Source organism: Larimichthys crocea, chromosome XVII (genome assembly GCF_000972845.2).
Source record: "Larimichthys crocea isolate SSNF chromosome XVII, L_crocea_2.0, whole genome shotgun sequence".
In the NCBI taxonomy this organism is placed as follows: Eukaryota; Metazoa; Chordata; class Actinopteri; family Sciaenidae; genus Larimichthys; species Larimichthys crocea.
Window position 1 is genome coordinate 11,038,396 of NC_040027.1, and position 18,264 is coordinate 11,056,659.

The window sequence follows — 18,264 nt, forward strand, 5'->3', positions numbered from 1 at the left end:
CGGCATGCAAACCCCTCGGCTCAATGCCCCGACTTTCCCTTATGTCCATGAACTCCTTGCTTGCAGGCAGAGGGCAGGCTTCTTAAGCCCACCATGATCTCCCTACAGGTGTTCCCCAGATTTAACCATTAAGAATAATGTTGTCGGTGTTGGGGAAAAAATGTGGAGCAGATTCTTCAGCAGAGGCATGATGGACAGGTGTAAACTGAATGATTGATTGGTCCTGTCAGCCTCTCTCTTCTCTTTAAAAGAAAAGAAAAAGCACACTAACAAATCTTCTTTTTACAGTACAGGCATAGAACATGATACAGTCGATGTCATCATTAATGTTGCTGCGGTAAGGACTTTTTTCTTGATATATGGGGTGCACACTCTGCCAGGTTAACTAACGGGGCACCATTAGTATATTTTTAATTGTTACAAGAAACTCTCAAACAGTCTCACTGCAGGATTCATCCTGTCTGTGGTCTATTATTTTTTGGGTAATCTGTAATAAGTCAGTAAATCAGTTTAACTGATGATGTTCATGTTCAAATGTTGGTGGAGTAACAACAATTATGATCATTATTGATTAATCTGACAGGTATTTTCTTAATTAAGCAATTCTTTCTTGGTTTGTCTGACTAATAGTTCAAAACCTAAAGAGATTCCCTTTAGTATCACAAAAGACAAAGAGAAGGAACCCAGTTCATGTTCGGCAGATTGTTTTTCTGTTGACCAATGAATCAACTAATCTGATTGCAATGGCCATTAAAGGAGCTCACTTCTGAGGAATCTGCGGTACAACATGGACATGACAACAGCTACCGGGTAGACACGTTCACATCTTACAGGTCAGGATAGACATACCCACTTGAATGAGAAAACAAAGATGGTGTCAACGGTAAAATGATTACTGAAACTGTCTTTGTTTTTCTGTACCAAAGCTCATGAGGAATTGTTACACACTCTTTTTTTTCTGTGATAACTTTGCCTCCAAATAAAGTGGATTAGGGACAAAGTGGACAAAGTGAATGTTGTACACAAACTCAAACCATTTCTTGTCCCATTGAACTGTCCACCACCACCACCCAACTCATCTACTGAGCTTCGGTTGTGTTTTGGTATTTAATAATGGATGATTGCTTGTGTTTGTCAGTCAGCACACTCTTGTTAAAGGGCTTTAAGATAACTGCTAATTCCAGCAGGGCTGTATTGATTAGCTGCGCTGGGTGTGGATTGTTTTATAGCCTGAGAAGAGCGCTGCATCCCCCTCCATCACCCCCTTCCCATGCTCCTTCAGTACCCTCTTCGCCTCCCCCCTCGTCAAGGGTCTCTCTCTCTGGTTGAATAATTAATGCTTAACCTATTTAATTAGTGAGATTTGCTCTGAACAGAAGCAGAGTAATTGAGTCCTCAACTCTGTGTGTGTGCGTGTGTGTGGGGCTGGGGGAAGTGTGTTTGTGTTTAACTGTGCGGCTGTGTTTATCCGTCACACGTACCCACCGTGATTGCAGCATTAAGTGGCTCACTTCCTCCTTCACTTTCAGTTAAAACACCCAGTATGATTTACAGTAGTGCCGTGGCTTCATTGCGACTGTCAGTAAGTCGGCGTTAGCGCTATTGGCATCTGTGGTAGTGGAGGTGTAACCACTTTGGTTTGGCAACTCCGGCGCTGGAAGCTGTGGTTGTTTCCAGCAGCCGTCATGCCAGCAGGCTTGGCATTAAAGGCAGAAGGAGAGTGTGGGGTAAGTAGTGATAGGCGGAGAGCTCAGACTATTGGCTTTGGTTGTGATATTAATAACCGGTTCTACAGTGCCAAAACAATGATGACGGATTTGTCATCATCACATCATCTTTGGTGTTGTAATTGAGGCTCAACACTTTGACCCCTGCACACTGGTCGAATGGACTGATGCTGAATGTTCCATGAGTCACAGTGCCGTACGTTTGGCTGCTGTGACATATATTACATAACATACATGATACATGTGACACATTTTGTGAGATACTGATATTTACAATTCAGAACAGAAATATTTGCCTCTGTTATCTCTTTTATTAACCATTTTAACTGAAGCAAATGCATCTGCAGGCACCTATAGTCAATGTGGAAATTCAGCAGTTTGACTTGCATGCATCAGATTTTCAATTTGTTTCGTGGCCGTACGGCAAGTGATCAACGTTTTTTTTTTAAGTAGCCTTCAAATGACTTATTTTTGTCATTCCAACTGTCCAAAACTGAAAGATATTGAATTCACAGTGATATCAATCAGAGAAAAGTAGCGTGTTCTCCCAATTTAGGGGTTGGATTTTAAAATGGCTTTAACAATTTTCCAATCCACTTTAATCAGCTAATCACTTCAACGCTACATAGCTGAACAAAAGTAAGAATTATCCTCAATAAATATAATATTTGATATCTTGATGATGAGTTACTCTGTTTCTAATTTAAAGCCTGGCTGGTGGTTTGGTTATCAGCACTGGTCTGCTGGCAGCGATGATGGTTTGACTGTGATCTCACAGTGGACGTCAATAGACTGCAACAACACTCGCTGGTTGGAGAAAGCCGCTGGTCTGAATTTTCATCACCTCTTCTTTGGCCAGCAGAGACTTGGCAAGAAAACCACAGAACCAGGGGTCAGTACTATTTATACTCACCTGTTAGTGGGTCAGGGTGTACAGCCAGATTCAGGACTCACACACACATTTAAACACACAGCTGCACATGGACGCATACGTGCATTCCTGCCAATGAGCTGCAGAGGGGGCTCTGCACATGTCCACTGCTGGCTCAGCAACCTGAGCAACCAGTGTTAAAGCAACCTGTCAGTCAAAACCCCAAATCCATTTTCATTTGCATGTGTGCACGCATGCACACACTGCATTTCCAGAGATCATCTTTTGGTCGGCATCTAAAACGATTGAATCCTGTCTACTTTCTTCAGCGTGACACTTAACTGTATTAATCTTTGGAAGATGATTACCAAGGAAGAAAATGTAAATCTGGATTTTTTGCCAGCAGTTAAAACAAAATGCATTCCAGCAGTAAAGTTTTAATCAGTGAGTGAGTTTTGAACATTTGAATTGCTCGCTGACAAATGAGAAAGAACTCCCCGCTTGCTTCTTTAAAACAAAAAACGTCGACTCTTAGCTTAGCATGTGTGTTTGTTTTTTTCACACGGGTTAACTTTCTATTCAACAAATGGTTAAGGTTAAGAGATAAAGTATATACTTGTAAGAAGAGCCTACAGCAAAGCACACTGAAAATCAGCATAATGAAAGCACATAACAGGCATGCAAATAGATGTAACCGCATTACAACAGCTGCTTCAACAATAGTCATAAAAGACAAATACAAACTTCTCATGCAACATAGGAGCTTGATAGTGTCGGATGTCATATCCTACTGGCAAATTTCAAAAAGCAGGACACACAGCAAGATGTAGATGTTGTGGAGCAGCAGCACTGTGCAGAACTACCCGATCATCATTTCTCCCGTGTTAATGTCAGGCGCTGCTGCCCAGTGATGACTCTGTAGCTCGTGGCTGCAGCGTTCTTTCTGCCTCTACACTTCTGTGGGTGGATCTTTTAACTTGTGGGCACGTCGCTCCGGGTAAATTGGTTTATTCATGGAAGCAGAGCTATTGAGCACAGTGTATTACGTTGTAACTTAAATTCTGAAATTCTGACTCAGATCTGAAAGTGTCTTTTTTTTTTTTTCAAGGGGGGGGCATGCTTTGCGTTTGTCTGTGCAGGAGAGCAGAGAGTGACTGTGAGAGAGAGAGAGTACAGTATTGATCTGGGGCAGTTCATTTTCTGCTGTCCCCGGTGAGTTGCTCTGGGGGAAATGGCTAGTTTGTCTCCTGTCATTGTAGCTTCAGAGTTAAAGAGGAGTAAAAAAAAAAAGAGAGAGAGTGTGGGGGTAGAAAGGCACTTGTCTCAATGGGACAAGTGGGAGCTTCACAACCACAAAGACTTTGTCAGTCACCCAGGAACTCCAGGATCAAACTGTCCTCTTCTGGGCCTCCTGATATTATATTCATGCACAAGATTGATGTACAGTCCCCTGGACACATGTTCTTGTCCGTTCCGTTTGTGTTAAATGTATCCGGGTGTGGGGCTAATATTGTGTTGGCGCTCCCGAAGAAAGCAATATTGATCATTTGCCGTTTACTGTCCCCGGTTCCCTTGTGAATTGCTCTGTGGGAAGTGGTTAATTTGTCTCCCGTTGGGGGGGCTTCTCTGTATGTGTGTGTGGTTAATTTGTGTCCTGTCTTTGGGGGGCTTAGCTGTTAAATACTTCACTCTGTCTCTGTGAGGACACATGCTTATATCATTGACCATCTCGTTCGATGACAGTAATCCTGGACTGATTGCCAAATAGCCGCCGTTAACAATATAGACTCGATTGTAAATACAGAACATAAAATGTGATGTAGCATAATGAGAGTTTTTTTTTCCACCTGAAGCTTATCTTGTCAACCAAGTCCTAATATTTACATAACGGTATTGGATAGAAATAACCATTCATCCATTTCTTTTAAAGAATTCCTTGAAATTTGGAATCACGGCTATCGTCTCCTAATGTATGAGCATTTACATGTGCAAGTCTAAAAATGTATTAAAAAAAACAACTAAAACAAATAAAAAAGTGAAGGAGAATTATTTGGTTTAAACAGAACTCATTAGCTTTAAGAGAAAATGACATTTTTGCCACTTTAATGAAGGAAACGAGAGAGTGAGACGGAAGCATCGGAGATGTCCAGGTAGTGACAGAAGCTACCGTGTCTCATGTCTTTATGACAGGTTTATACTCCCATCACTACATAATACTATGACTACACTAAAAGGTCACATACTTTCATCCTGTTTCTGTCTCCAGTTCTTGCACAGAAACTTTAGATCACGGTCTCCTGCTCACACCTCTTGTTTACAGCAGCCCATCCTTTGCCCACATGTATGCATCCGTGCATGTGATACTTTAAAGCATGTCTACTCTCTTACAGTTTAGCTTGTATATTTAAGGTTCATGACCCCTGGTCTATTTTGGAGAGGATTACCATACTGCTATTTCCTCACTTATCGCTCTCACATCAAGGCTTGACTTTCAGTGCATTCTTGCTTTAATGAGTTTGTACATATATATGACCTGTTTGGAGCGACATGTGTTGAATTACCACAATGATGGGGATTGTGTAACTAATGCCACTAATGCTCAGAGGGATTTCAGTGGGGAAAAAAACCTTCTATGACCTCGCTACAAGTTTTTAAAATATTAGTTGGTCAAAAACTTGGATTCATCTACCAAGCCCAAATGTGAAACTTAAACTATAATTATAACTTAAGGATAGGAGAGGAAACATTTTACTGGAAACAAAAGATAACTAGAACCAAGCGAGCACAACAGCCACACTTTATTTCTTCTTTTTTTTTAAGTATTCAGCTTACTGTTAGAAATGGAGGTGTGAAATTTTAGGAATCTTTTGATTCTGGGATTCTTGGCTTCACCATTTGATGAAATATAGATTTTCGATTCAAAACATGATTCTCATGTGAATAAATAGGAAGGGGTTGCACTATTTTCAGGCTTTTACTCTAATGAAATGCAATCGGTCATTTTTTTGTAATCCAAAATGCTATTTGGCCACAATTCTAAAAATGAAAACAGACTGTTGATTGAGTTATTTTTCTCACCCAGCCAGAGTTGGCTAGTAGTTTTGTGTTGCAGTGTGAGATAGTCAGCTTATCTCTTGGTAATGGGGTACCAAGTATCACCAGAATACTTCATTTTCCTCATGCAGAGCTAATTGTTTGAGTTATGAATCCAGAGAGATTGACAAAACCAGTTTGCTATGCTTAAAGGGCAACACATGCTGTGGTTTGCCGTGTCAGGGTACACCTCTGTCCCAACACTGATGCTCTGGAAAACTTTTTCTCTTATCTGTATGGTTTGTCTAGTATATGCCAAATTACACAACACAACACAAATGGTGTGTGCACTTGGTTGGCTTACCTACTGGCTAATAATGTACCATGATGAGTTTAACTTTGCTAGTATATATGTAGCTTGGAGAAGTGTTGTTGAATTAGGTCTGGATCTACGAGCTGGACAGTATTTTCTGTAAAATCTACAAAAGTGTAATGAGATTTTCTGTGTCATTTTGTGTAGTTAAGTCATGTTGTGTCTTCATAGTTTTAGGAAGTATTGTTTGCATTCAAATGTGTGTACTTTTTCACTTGAGTAATCTGTGATATTGTAGTCAGTAAGCAAAGCCTAGACCTGTCTTATGAATAGATGTAGTGTTGCTTCGACTTTACTGAACCAAGGCTTTCATTTATTATGCCAAGCTCTGTGACTTTGAAGGACCTTTATTAGTACATATGCTTTGGTGTATGTGTTTGTGAGCGGCCTGTGCCAGCGGTTCAGCAGCGGTGTCCGCTCCGAGCAGATGCCCACTCCTCCTGGTTGTGATCAGCACTTTAGCGGGCTGCTGCCAGCTCTTCCGCGGCCCAAAGGGACCAATTAGGCCCTGGCAGCTGCACCTAGAATGCCACCACGGAATGAGGGGGCTGTGGATGGGTGAGGATGCTACGCAAGAGAAGGGCAGATAGAGCTAAGGACACGCACATGTAGACGAGTAACAACACTGCGTTATTACAGAAAGTATCCGCTGCTGGATCTAAGCAAAGGAAAGTTTTCTGTGAGCAGAAAGCAACCAAGTACTGGACAGCAGTTGATGAAGAAGAGAAGAAAGTTGTTTATTTGAAGCCTGCTGGCCTTCAAAAGGATCCGAGAGGGTGGAATGGAACCCTCTTGTCCCCCTGCCCTCACCAAATTAGCACCCAAGCCGACAAGAGGCTTAACTGTTCCTCATCACTCCGTCATTCTCGTTTCTCCCCTCTGACCTTTAACCCCTGGACCCTTCTTTTTCACCTTGGTAAATGCAGTGCCATGTCAAGAGCCTGCCCCCGTTACTCAGCTAACCATGGCCCAGGGCCAGTGTGAACCTTCAGACACAAGGTCCGTAGTTATTCCAGCAGGCCCTCTTAATTACATCGAGACTCAAGGGTCATATATCAGTATCACTGCCAAGGGTCGTCTGTAAATCTATACTGTACGACTATATATATATTATTGGACACGCAAACCTTTACAGTTACTTAAGAGGCCACTTTCTTATTCTAATGCTGTCGTCAAATGTCATTATAGAGGAGGCTATATATGGCACTCCATATGGTTGTTATTGTACAGGGAGTAGAAGTAACAAAAACAGTGTTAATTTCTATCTAAATACAGAAGTGAAGAAGTCTTAACAACTTAGAAGCTCCACATTATTGGATCCATCCAACAAGTCACAATGTGGACCTTAAATTTCAGTTATAATAAAGGTTAAGAATGAGATAAAGTTGTAATAAACAACATAATAGTCGGTTACACCAGTACTGAACCAAACTGGCATGACAGTCGTACTTTTGTCTTGGCTGGACGGTTGTTTTTAAGCATTGATCTCCTTGTTTAATATAAGGGTAGGAATCTTTGGGAATATGAATTGATTTCTAATTTGAAGTCGGATTCTCGTGAATTAATCTTAGCAACTATAAGGAGCCGTATATAGACAGCAATCAATTTTGGGTTTAGATAAGAAAACAAAGCATTCTTAAATAAACTAAATGAGGACAACAGTCGACTATGTACAGGTATATTATCCCAATCGAACAACGCCATAACCATAAAAGCTGCGTTTTTCCATTTTCCTTATGGGCTATAGGAACCAATAAAAACTAGCTGATCAGAAACCTCAGTGAGTAATAAAGTGAAATGTGCAATCACAGACATCTGAAGTCCTATGACACGTATCTGTACTCTCTGCACACGTATCAACAGCAGGACGTTACATTTGTATGTGGTTATTCAGCATGTTATTCCAAAACCACAAGCATTCATCTCCTGCTGTAACAGCTCTTTGTACTTTACTCTTTTAAAACATCAGTGAGGTCCAGTATAGTCGTAAGGTGATAAGGCCGCTTTGCAGTTGGTGGTCCAGGTCGTCCCATAGGTGTTGGTTCAGTTTATATAAGTCAAGTCAACCATTTTTCACTTGAAAATTGACTTTTTGTCATTGGACCAATTACTTGACCTGCTAATCCTTTCATTTGAAGTAACAACACATAAGAATAGGAAATGACGTCAATGGCCTGGCTGTGTAAGCGCCATGTGGCGAACCGCTGTCAGCGTTTTCGTTCTGTGACCTTGAAAGGAGCGAAATCGTATTGAACTTTATCCCCGGAAAGATGCGCATATGCTTACAGTCAGGTTTTAAGAACATCTAAATACTCCCTGTGAGCGCATCCCCTTTCGACACCCCTGTTCCCCCCGTGTCCTCCAACCGTGTCCGACCCCCACCTTCTCTTTTAACACTTTGACACATTTGCGATGCTTGTGTGTCTCCTGGTGGGCTTGTACATCACCTCCTTGTCTTCTCACTCAGTAGCTAAAACAGAAGTTGCAGGCTGGTGTCCGACCGGCTGACTGGGGTCCATCACTCACTGGCCCAAAAGAATCAGCAGCATGATGGATGCACGTTACTCTGGCATCTGCAACCAGAACCTCAGTCCTGGTTAAAATCTACACCACTGAGAGCCACCTCTGCTCCTTATATGTGTGTGTGTGTGTGTCTGTGTGTGTGCGGTGACTGACATACAGGACTGCAGGGCCCTGCATGTGTCTTCAACCCATCACTCAGTATGATGAAACAAAGTCAACCAACATGGTGTAGGTCCATACACCAGCTCTTCTTTCTCAATATTACTTTATTCCAGTGCAAGAATGTTGTCAGCCAAGATATCCAACGCTCAGACTATTTCTGGGTGTAGCAACAACGCTTCTCAACAGAATGATCCACAGTTCAGAGGAGTACAAGTCTGATGGCAGGTGGGACCAAGACAAACTCTCGAGCTCAACTAAAACTAAACTTTAAGGCTGATAGCAATATTACAAAATTTAAAAATTAAATCTGATCATGATGTATTATTTATTTTCTTGACAAGCACGCCTTAAATTTAAGAATTAAAGAATTTCTTTAGGATATAATATTTGCGGAGAGGTAGATTTTTATAGTCGATAAATAAAGTTGTCAGTGCTCCCTGGAGGACAAATCGCTCAACGATGTCTTTGCCATTTTCTGTTGCATGGTGTTGGTCACATACACCGAGTTGATACATCTGTCATAAGCTAAAATCAGCTGGTAATATCAGCCACGCAGAGGCCTCCGATACTGAAGCAGCCAAATGAATAACTGAATAAATTAATAATGGCTAAAAATATTGCCATAAAAAGTATCAAATGTTGAGCAGACGCCAGCGGATTTAAAATAATATTCAAGTAAAAATAAACACACAAACCACAAACTGGAATAACATTTAAATAATAAAAGTAACTATTAATTATTGAACCACACTGACAATACTTTTAATGTTGACATTTTTCATTCTCAGACCTGGTAACGACCTCCATGTCACAGTCAGTACAGCAAAACACAGAACAGCTTTCTTTCCCCTCTGTGTTTTCTCTCTCTCACTGACAGTCTGCTGCTGTTTTTTTTTTTTTTTTTTTTTTTTTTTGCTGCTGACTCGCTTGGGGGTCTTGACGTGTATCGTTTGGGGCAGAGGTTCACATCCCCTGTGGAATCTTGTGTTGCCCTGTAGGGATGAACTCACTTAACCTTCAAGTGCCACACTTGGAAAAGGTTTTATGAGACGCGCTTACCCCCCCCCAAGCTTTTCACTCTGTTACAAACACACACACACACACACATACACCTACACTTTCTATACTCACAAACAGATGCCCATATAACGTATATAATAATGGCAATCCTTAAGTGGACAAAGCCCCAGGCTCTTCCTCCTGATGCGTCTAATGGGATGCGCTGATTGACAGCCGCAGTCATCTCTTTGACCAAACAAGACGCTGTGTGTGTGAAACACACGTCATGGGACAAACATGAAATGCTCGTGACGAATCACAACCTGACGGAGTTCTGATCACCGCTAAAGATTTTGTCAGCTTTCAGAGTTGGGGTCAAGGTCAAGGTTGAGTTCACAGGAAATGCATGTTTTCATCATGTCTTATTTACATTATTGATGTACTTTATGGCTTCAGGAGCATATGGCTACTCTGGAAAAGCACACATAGGGGTTATTATCATTGAATTATTCATTAAGGATGTTGTCAAGACTCCTAGCATATCATTCAACAGTGAGAAAAATACTTGGGTATGAATTGTGCTCTTAACATGTGGGAATTCATTGAAGCAGATTTGTAGTATGTATAGACCTGTACTCTTGTTATATAATTAACTTGTTGTAGTTAATTATGCTGATTATGCACGACAGTCAAAGAAATGTGCTCCTCCTCATCATGAAATCATCATGTGTGACCTTAAGGTAAACTGCAGACCTTTTTCAATATACAATTTGAGAAATTTTCTATATATTTCCAGGAATATAGATGAGAAGATCACCAAGTAGTAAAAGCATAAAGACTGGAGCAAACTCCTCGCCAGATCTAAAAGTCAAAATTACCATGACTAACATCCGTGAAACTCACTAAAAAACATGATGTATAATGTATTACTATTTTCAAACCAGTTTAATATAAGGCCAAAAACAGGACTTGACCATTAATAAAACAAAATGTCAACAATTAAAGCCACGTATGAGAGCAGAGAGCAAATGTTTCACAATAAAAGCCTTGTTAAGAAATGGCGTTATATTGTTGAGCTGAAAAGCTAAGAGGGCTTTTAATTTGAAGCAAATAAAGGAAGTGTTGAGTGTGTATTAACAGCATAATGCAGTAATGTTAACAGGGCAAATGTGAGCAGATCAAGACTAGGCATTGTACTTCTGCTACATTACATGTGTACATTTCTACATTGCTGACTGTACTGGCTGCCTCACCAACATAGCAAACAGATGTAATAATCATGTCATGAGTGTCAGGGACAGGATTCTATCTAAGCTGTATTGAAGAGAAAATAATGGGATCATTATTTATTAACTTTGCTAGCACCACATCTGTGATGCTAATCTGTAAACGCTACGTGTGCTGCAGACAGAGTTGCGATTATTGTAGCGACCGCCCACTAAAGGGTTGACGTCACTGAGAGCTGCTTCAGTCTCTTTAATTTGCCAGAACGGCTCTTAAACAAATGTGGCAACAAAACGTGACAATGCTGGTTCAGTGGGTTTGCATAAGATCAGGTGGGATTAAAACCCGTACACAAGGCCGGACTGCAAAAGACGAAACCATGCCAACCCTAGTATGTACAGCAGTGTGTATGTTTGTGGTTTACTTCAGGGTTGGGCCAAAACTCTGCCGTCATAGTGTTGATAACCAGTCTGACTTCACGCTAGCTCAAGTTGCTCAAATTATTTCTAAAAAACAAATATTTTGTTGTGTTTTTTATGATCCATTTTATATGATCCAGCCTTCGTGTTTGCATTTGCGTGTGTGTGGCTGAGTGGAAGAATTTCCCCTCCTTCCCCCGGTCAGCCTGAGGTTCCCTGGGTCAGCTGGTATATGTTACAGCTGATGGCTCCACTGCGATGATGGACGAGGCCACAAGCCAGTAGCCCACCCCTCCCCCTCCCTCCACCCCATCATCACCACCACCACCACCGTCCTTCCCAAAACACTCTTTCGTCTGACCACGCCTCTCTGTGGTGACATCACCACCACACTGCCTGACAGCTGATGGCACACACCAGGGGCCTCCTGTGTCAGTATTTGGCCTCCCGCAGCCGTCAGCCTGTCAGCCCATGTCAACTCTTCATCCACATACACACTAATGGAACGCCTAGGAGTACTCCACTAAAAGAGTGTATCAGGTCCGTCGTACAGAAATACTTTGTTAAATATAATACTGTTTATTCTCTGGCGTCTGACTTGCAGGCAGGTGTTAATTCGGTCATGACACGGTACAGAACTGAACAGCAATTGATTAATGTTCAGCCATCTGTCTGTCATCACACTTACAGTAACGCCGGTTCCCTGAAAGCAGCTCTGTTTTTAGTCTGCAGGAATGAATAAAGGTCATATGCAGTATTACTTAAAGGATTAAAAGAACATGAACTGTAACTTCAGCTCCGGTACTTTTAATCTTAAAATTAAGATCAAACGAGCCTGTAATGTTAAACGTGTCACTTGTGGTGATGACCCCGCAGAAAATTCTCTCTATCTGTAGCTGTAGCTCGAGCTTTTCGGCCTCCTTTCCTAAAGTTTTTACAGCAGATTAACTGTCTGATAAAGTCTTACTGCTGCCAGCAACCTAGTTTCTGTTTACTAAGGCAATAATATGTGAAGCTGTGTGTCTTTGGTGTTGCTCTTTAGTGTTGAAAAAGGTAATAAATGCATCTCTAATGGCCCGATGGGTCTACCATCCCATTTAAATTAAATGTAAATATTTTGATTGGTTGAGGCACTAACAGAAATATATAAATCAAAAAGTTTTCAGCACATCATCATCAGTCATGTCTGCTATCTATCTATGCATGGTAATCACATAACAGATCTTAATTTTATTAATTAATCATTTTATAAGGATCCCATTTAATCTCAATTTTACACTGAAGAACACACTTGTCAGTGCTCTTATGTTTCATTGTCAGTTTCTAAACTTCCTCATATATCTTTGACCTTTTTGTACTGCAGTTAAATGCTAAAATATGTTAAATGTCAACAACAGCTAACGGCAGCTAAACTATTTCTTCACAATGTGATTCTGACCAAACCATCTATCTACTTACCTACAAAGCCATCGCACGACACGTTAAACACGCACAAACGCACATCTGGACACTGACAGCAGGTCAGGAATTATAGATGGACTGAAAACCCCGCAGCAGTCGACCCGGTGACCTTGTCTGTCATCTTGAAAAAACACGGTACACTATGAGACTTTACAGACAAGATGGCTTCAACACCGAGGAGTGGTGTCTGTCCTTGGTTTTCCCAAAATGTGATGTTAAACTCGTTCACTTGCACATCTCCTGCAAGGCTCACATTGTAGTCATGCTCTGAGTACATGATATACTCTGTCGAGTTACTGGATACAGTATTTTTAAGACCGTGTCACACAGTTCTCTGTTGGCAGGGTGGGGCATCAAACTATGTTGACATTTCTGGTAGTCTGTCAGAAAGTATCACTGGTTGTCAGACACGCAGAGATCACATTATCATAACCAGGCTGGCTTATAGCGGGTTATTAAATTGTGGTAACTCCCTTGTTAAGTCTGATGTTAGCATGGCTCCGCTGTCTTCTGTGAGAGCGCTGGAGCAGTGGGAGTCAGAAGATGAGCCCCAGGGGACGGGAACATGGGATGGCAGGGGGAACAGGCACTGTCAATAATAAGATTTATTATCCATCGGGTTGTCCCAGGGAGGGGGCAGACAGAGACCGCAGTTCCCTGGAATTAGCCGTCAGGTATGGAGGGGAGATCGCTGGGGGGATCCCTAAGAGGATGGAGGAGGGGAGGTGCGGTGCAGTGGCCTGTCAGTAGCCCCAGTCAGAGGGCTGAGGATAGAGAGATAGAGAAGTGTGGAAGTGTGAAAGCTCTGAAGTGGGAGACAACTTTAGTCTAAGTTTAGTCCACGCCGCTTAGACGAGGCTCAGTCATCTTAGGGATGTGACTCTAGTTCAGCATTCCCAGATCTACTTATGTGATGTTACATCTGCTGCTTTATGTTGATAAAGCAGCATCTGCGTTAGTGGTTTGTCACGAGTTCTGAGTGTCAGGGTTTTATCTGCCTCTAGTTTGAGATATAAGTCTAATTTCTCACCCCACTCCTTTTTGTAATTTAGATGAAGAAAATAAATCGAAAAGTCGTCTGGAGTCGTCTCTGTGTGGAGTTTGTGTGGTTGTGGTTTCTCTCGGGATATTCTGTTTTCAGTTTATAGCTCAGTTGGTGACTTGTCGTCGTGAATGCGAGTGTGAATGGTTGTTTGTCTCTTATGTGTTAGCCTTGTGATGAACTGGTGACCTATCCAGGATGTACACCGCCCAGTGTCAGCTGGGATCGAGCCCCCATAACTCTTATCAGTGGATATGGAAAATGGACGGATGTGTTTTGTGTTTTGTAGTTGGACTTAAGAAATGTAAGTGATTGACGAAACACCCAATTTTGTAAGAACATTGTCAGATAAACTGTAAACTAAGGAACAAAGAGTCAGAGAAAATAATCTGTAGGTATTTTTTTTATTTTAATAATGAAATCATTAATTATGATCGTTAGTTGCAGTCCTGTAAAACAAACATTTAATGGTGATGGGACACATGGCTGTTGTCCTATTTGCTTTATCAGGCGTTGATACTGATCCAGCAGGTCGAAGCGGTGCATCTCTGGATGTGAGCGTAACACTGATATTTTGTATTGTGGTGGAGCAACATATTACAGAAACTGATATCTGAAAACCTGAGCCAATAAAGCCAAACATACCTGCATGGATGGATCCCACCAGAGTGAGAAAATACGTTGAACCAACCGATAAATGTAGCTCTGAGGCTGGAAGGTGGGCTACTTGCAGAAGGAGCGATGTGTGCAGCGTGTGGCGTCTAGAGTAGATTATCTGTGGATTCACAGCAGCGAGTCAGCGAGAGATGGATGGACTGCGTGTGAGCTGCATGCGTCTGCAAACGGTGTCTTCACAGCACAGGGCGCCACTTCGCTCGCTTCCCCCACATTGCAAGGCAGGCCACTGTCAAAGGTCTATTAAGGGAAGATTGAGACCCCAGGTGTATGTGTGTGTGTGTGTGTGTGTGTGCGAGTGTGTGTGTGTGTTCACATGCTCATTGGTCATGGTCCTGTAGTGGAAGATTGAGACCCCATTGCTCCCAGAGCCACTCAAGCAACACAACCTGCAGTGGTTTACAATCAGAGCAACACCGTCCATCCATCCCTGCTGACACACACTCACACACACTGAGAAACACGCACACACACTGAGGGATACTCACCACAGTACAACTCACTATAGATGTCATTAAACAGTAGCCAAGGTGGAACAGCTGTGTGACAGCATCACGGACACGGCGAGTGTCGTGATGTTGGAGCGAGGGGTTTAGAGGCAGATTGAGGTGCAGGTCATGGATGCTGGTGGGGGGGTGGTGGTGTTAGGGAGGTGTATGAGGCTGCAGGGTGGGAATCGTGGCAGCACCTTTGACAAGCCCTATTTGTCATCTGCCAGGACGCCCAAATAGCTCTGACTGCAATACAGATGGATTGTGGGAGAAAAAGTGACTACAAGCCAGGCAACTAATCCTGTACAACCCCCCTCCCATCTCCACCCATATACTCCTTCTTGTGCTGTCTCACTTTTTTTTTTTTTACTAGGTCTCCCTCTCTCTTATAACCCAACACACACAGATATGGCTGATTTCAGTATCATTATCTTAATAACTATATATATTTTTTATTTTTGAAATAACCATTGGCCTGGGTTCATTAAATTTCCAGACATTTCCACTTTCCTCAACTTGGGTCTTAATTTCATAGTTTTGGCCCCCATTTCTGTCAGCTCTGAAAACATTGTCCTCATTAAGTAATTGCTGAGATGTGGGAGGGAGGTAACTTCGCTAAAAGGAAGTCAAACGAGGTAAGAAGCATGAGCAGGAAGGCGATCATACAGGCTTTAAATAAGATAACAGTTAAGCTCAATTATATAAAACACATTTTTAGAGCTGAAATAAAAAGTGAAGTGAACATAAAATGTTGGTAATAACCCCTCTTTGCAGAGAAAACCTGAGTGCACAGTAACAATACTCAGTGTTTTACCTTACCTTAGGACCAGGATGATCTTCTGTAAACTGTAAACTAGTTTGGGCCATATGTTAGTTCAGTTATACATTATTTTTCCTTAATGCATTTGAAAGTTTATTGGCCTGTCAGACTTAAAGTAAAGTAAAATGTTACCATACCTCTGAACATGAGAGCCAAATTGTAATAAACACAAAATATACGTTGATTTGGTAACACAAACATTTTTTTAAACGATAACTGAATGAATGATAAGTAAGGGATAATACAGTATCAGGTGTCCTGTGATAGAATACAAATAAAGACAAAGAATACCCCCTGAACTAGCTGCTTCAGTTTGTAGTCATTTTATGATTAAATCATGTCATGAAGTACGCGTTGTTTTACTTTTTTGTTACCTGAAGTTTAACATACTTGCACTTTGATACAAGGATATCAACATAGGCATGGCCTAACCCTGGCCCGTAAAGAATTTTCATACATATAATGTCATATAAATGTGCCTGTATAACACACATTGTGTTTCTGTGTATGTGTGCCCTAAGCATGCAGTCAGTATGTCAGCAGCCCCCTGGCTCGCAGTGATTTGTTCAACAGTAAATGTTTGTCTGAGATGAATTCTCCAGCTGATCCAGAGCTGCATCCCGGCTGACAAATGAAACCAGCGCCCTGGGGGTAGGAAGAGCGAGGGGGAGGAGTGGAAAGAGAAGCCGGAATGTGTAGAAGTGGAAATCGAATCATTTTATTGTTCGTCGTCGTGGCCCTCGTGGTCATGCTTTGTTATTGGACGCTAATTAAAACGGCGACAATCCTGACAATTGGCAATTAAAGACTTGTGAAAGAGGTGATGGGAAATGAGCTCCTCACCGAGTGTATAAAACTCATTTGTTATCCCTCTTTCACACCTCTCTTCACTCTGTCTTTTCTTTACTCATTAGGAAGACAGAGTGCTGTCACTGACCACCACAGTGAATGATTGGTAGAAGGGGAAGAGGTAGCGCAGATAATGACATGCAAGAGGCTTTTTTTTGGGAGGGGGTGGAATAATTTAAAAAATACAAGCAACTGATTCATGTTGCATTAAATCTTTCTTTTAAGGCTGCGGTAGCGTAAGGTGTCTAGCTTTTTCTTTTTTCTTTTCTGAAGTACCATGCTGCTTGTGGCAAATTAATTCATAAAAGATTTCTTTTCCAAATGTCATTCTCCACAAAACTTTTAGTCCATGTTTGTAGTGATGAGGATATTTCATGTTTGTAGTGATGAGGACTGCCAAACCCAGTCAGGCAAGAAAGAATGGCTTGAAGAGTTAATACAATGACATTTATCTGATGTAATGCACAGAACAGGAAACACTAAAGACATATTTTTTATTTGTTAAAGCTGTTTTGGTTGTGTGAATGTGCTCTTTCAGCTAAACAAAGGTGAAAATGATTACCCAAACTGTTACCTAGGGTTCAGCTTGCCCAAAGTCAATTTTTAGTTACCCCTAAACAAATTGGTTTAGCCATTCAAGCAAGAATGCTGTCGACTCTTGTTCTGGCACTCCAGCGTTGTTTTTTTTGTTTTTTTGGAAACTTGCAACAAACGTAGTTAGGATTATTGCCAGGGACGAGATCATTGAAATGCTCACTTGTGCTTCAGCTTATAAACTTTTTTTTTTCCTGCCTCTATTTTCTCATGTGTTACTCTCAACAGAGACGAGTAGGAAGTGAGAAGGCTCACTTCTACTTCCATCTTTAGTACTGGAACATTCAGTGCAGTTATTTTTTTACCACTTGAGCTGGACTTACTAGCCTGACATGGTTTTGTACTTGCCCTGGACAATCTGGCAATCCTTTTTTTTTTTAGCTCAGAACTTTATGTTGGAAACATCTCTCACAGTTTACAGACTTCCTGTTTTAACTTTGTGTAGTAACATGCACACAGTTTTCTTGAATTGTGGCTGAAATTTCAGGTGCACTCCCTTTGGTTTTATCACCAGATAAACATGTTTAGGAAATCCGAACAAACCATTCTTTACAACCTTCTGATCGTTGTGTGGCTTAGAGTTATTTTTACCGATGTGTCAGCCACAGGATACAAACTTTGACTGTATTTGACACAAACTTACACAGTTACTCAATGTTCCTACATCTCTGACCTCAGTACAGAAGTTCCTTCTCGCCCATGTAGTCTTTGATCTTGGTAAACTGATGTAAACAGTAACTTAGACGACCCGCAATGCAAATTCTATTCTGAGGTGCGAGCCCGTCAGGCAGCATAGGCCATCATAAAACAACATGATGGATACACAGCCAAATAAATAAATAAATAAAAACACTTAGTCCTCTTTTTTTTTTATTCCGATCGCTCCACTCTTACGCCTCTTCTCTGATGGATCTGTAAAATGATATAACGAATGGGACTTAAAGTGAGAAGGAGGGAGGGAGACCAGGCAGGAGGGATGAAGGCAGCGAGGAAAGAGACAG

The 18,264-nt window shown here is 41.5% G+C and overlaps 1 protein-coding gene across 2 annotated transcripts in view; it reads left to right on the plus strand.

Annotated features, from left to right (window-relative positions):
- The window catches only part of zc3h3 (zinc finger CCCH-type containing 3), a 60,832-nt gene that overhangs the window by 14,386 nt on the left and 28,182 nt on the right, over positions 1 to 18,264 (plus strand). The window lies entirely within an intron of this gene.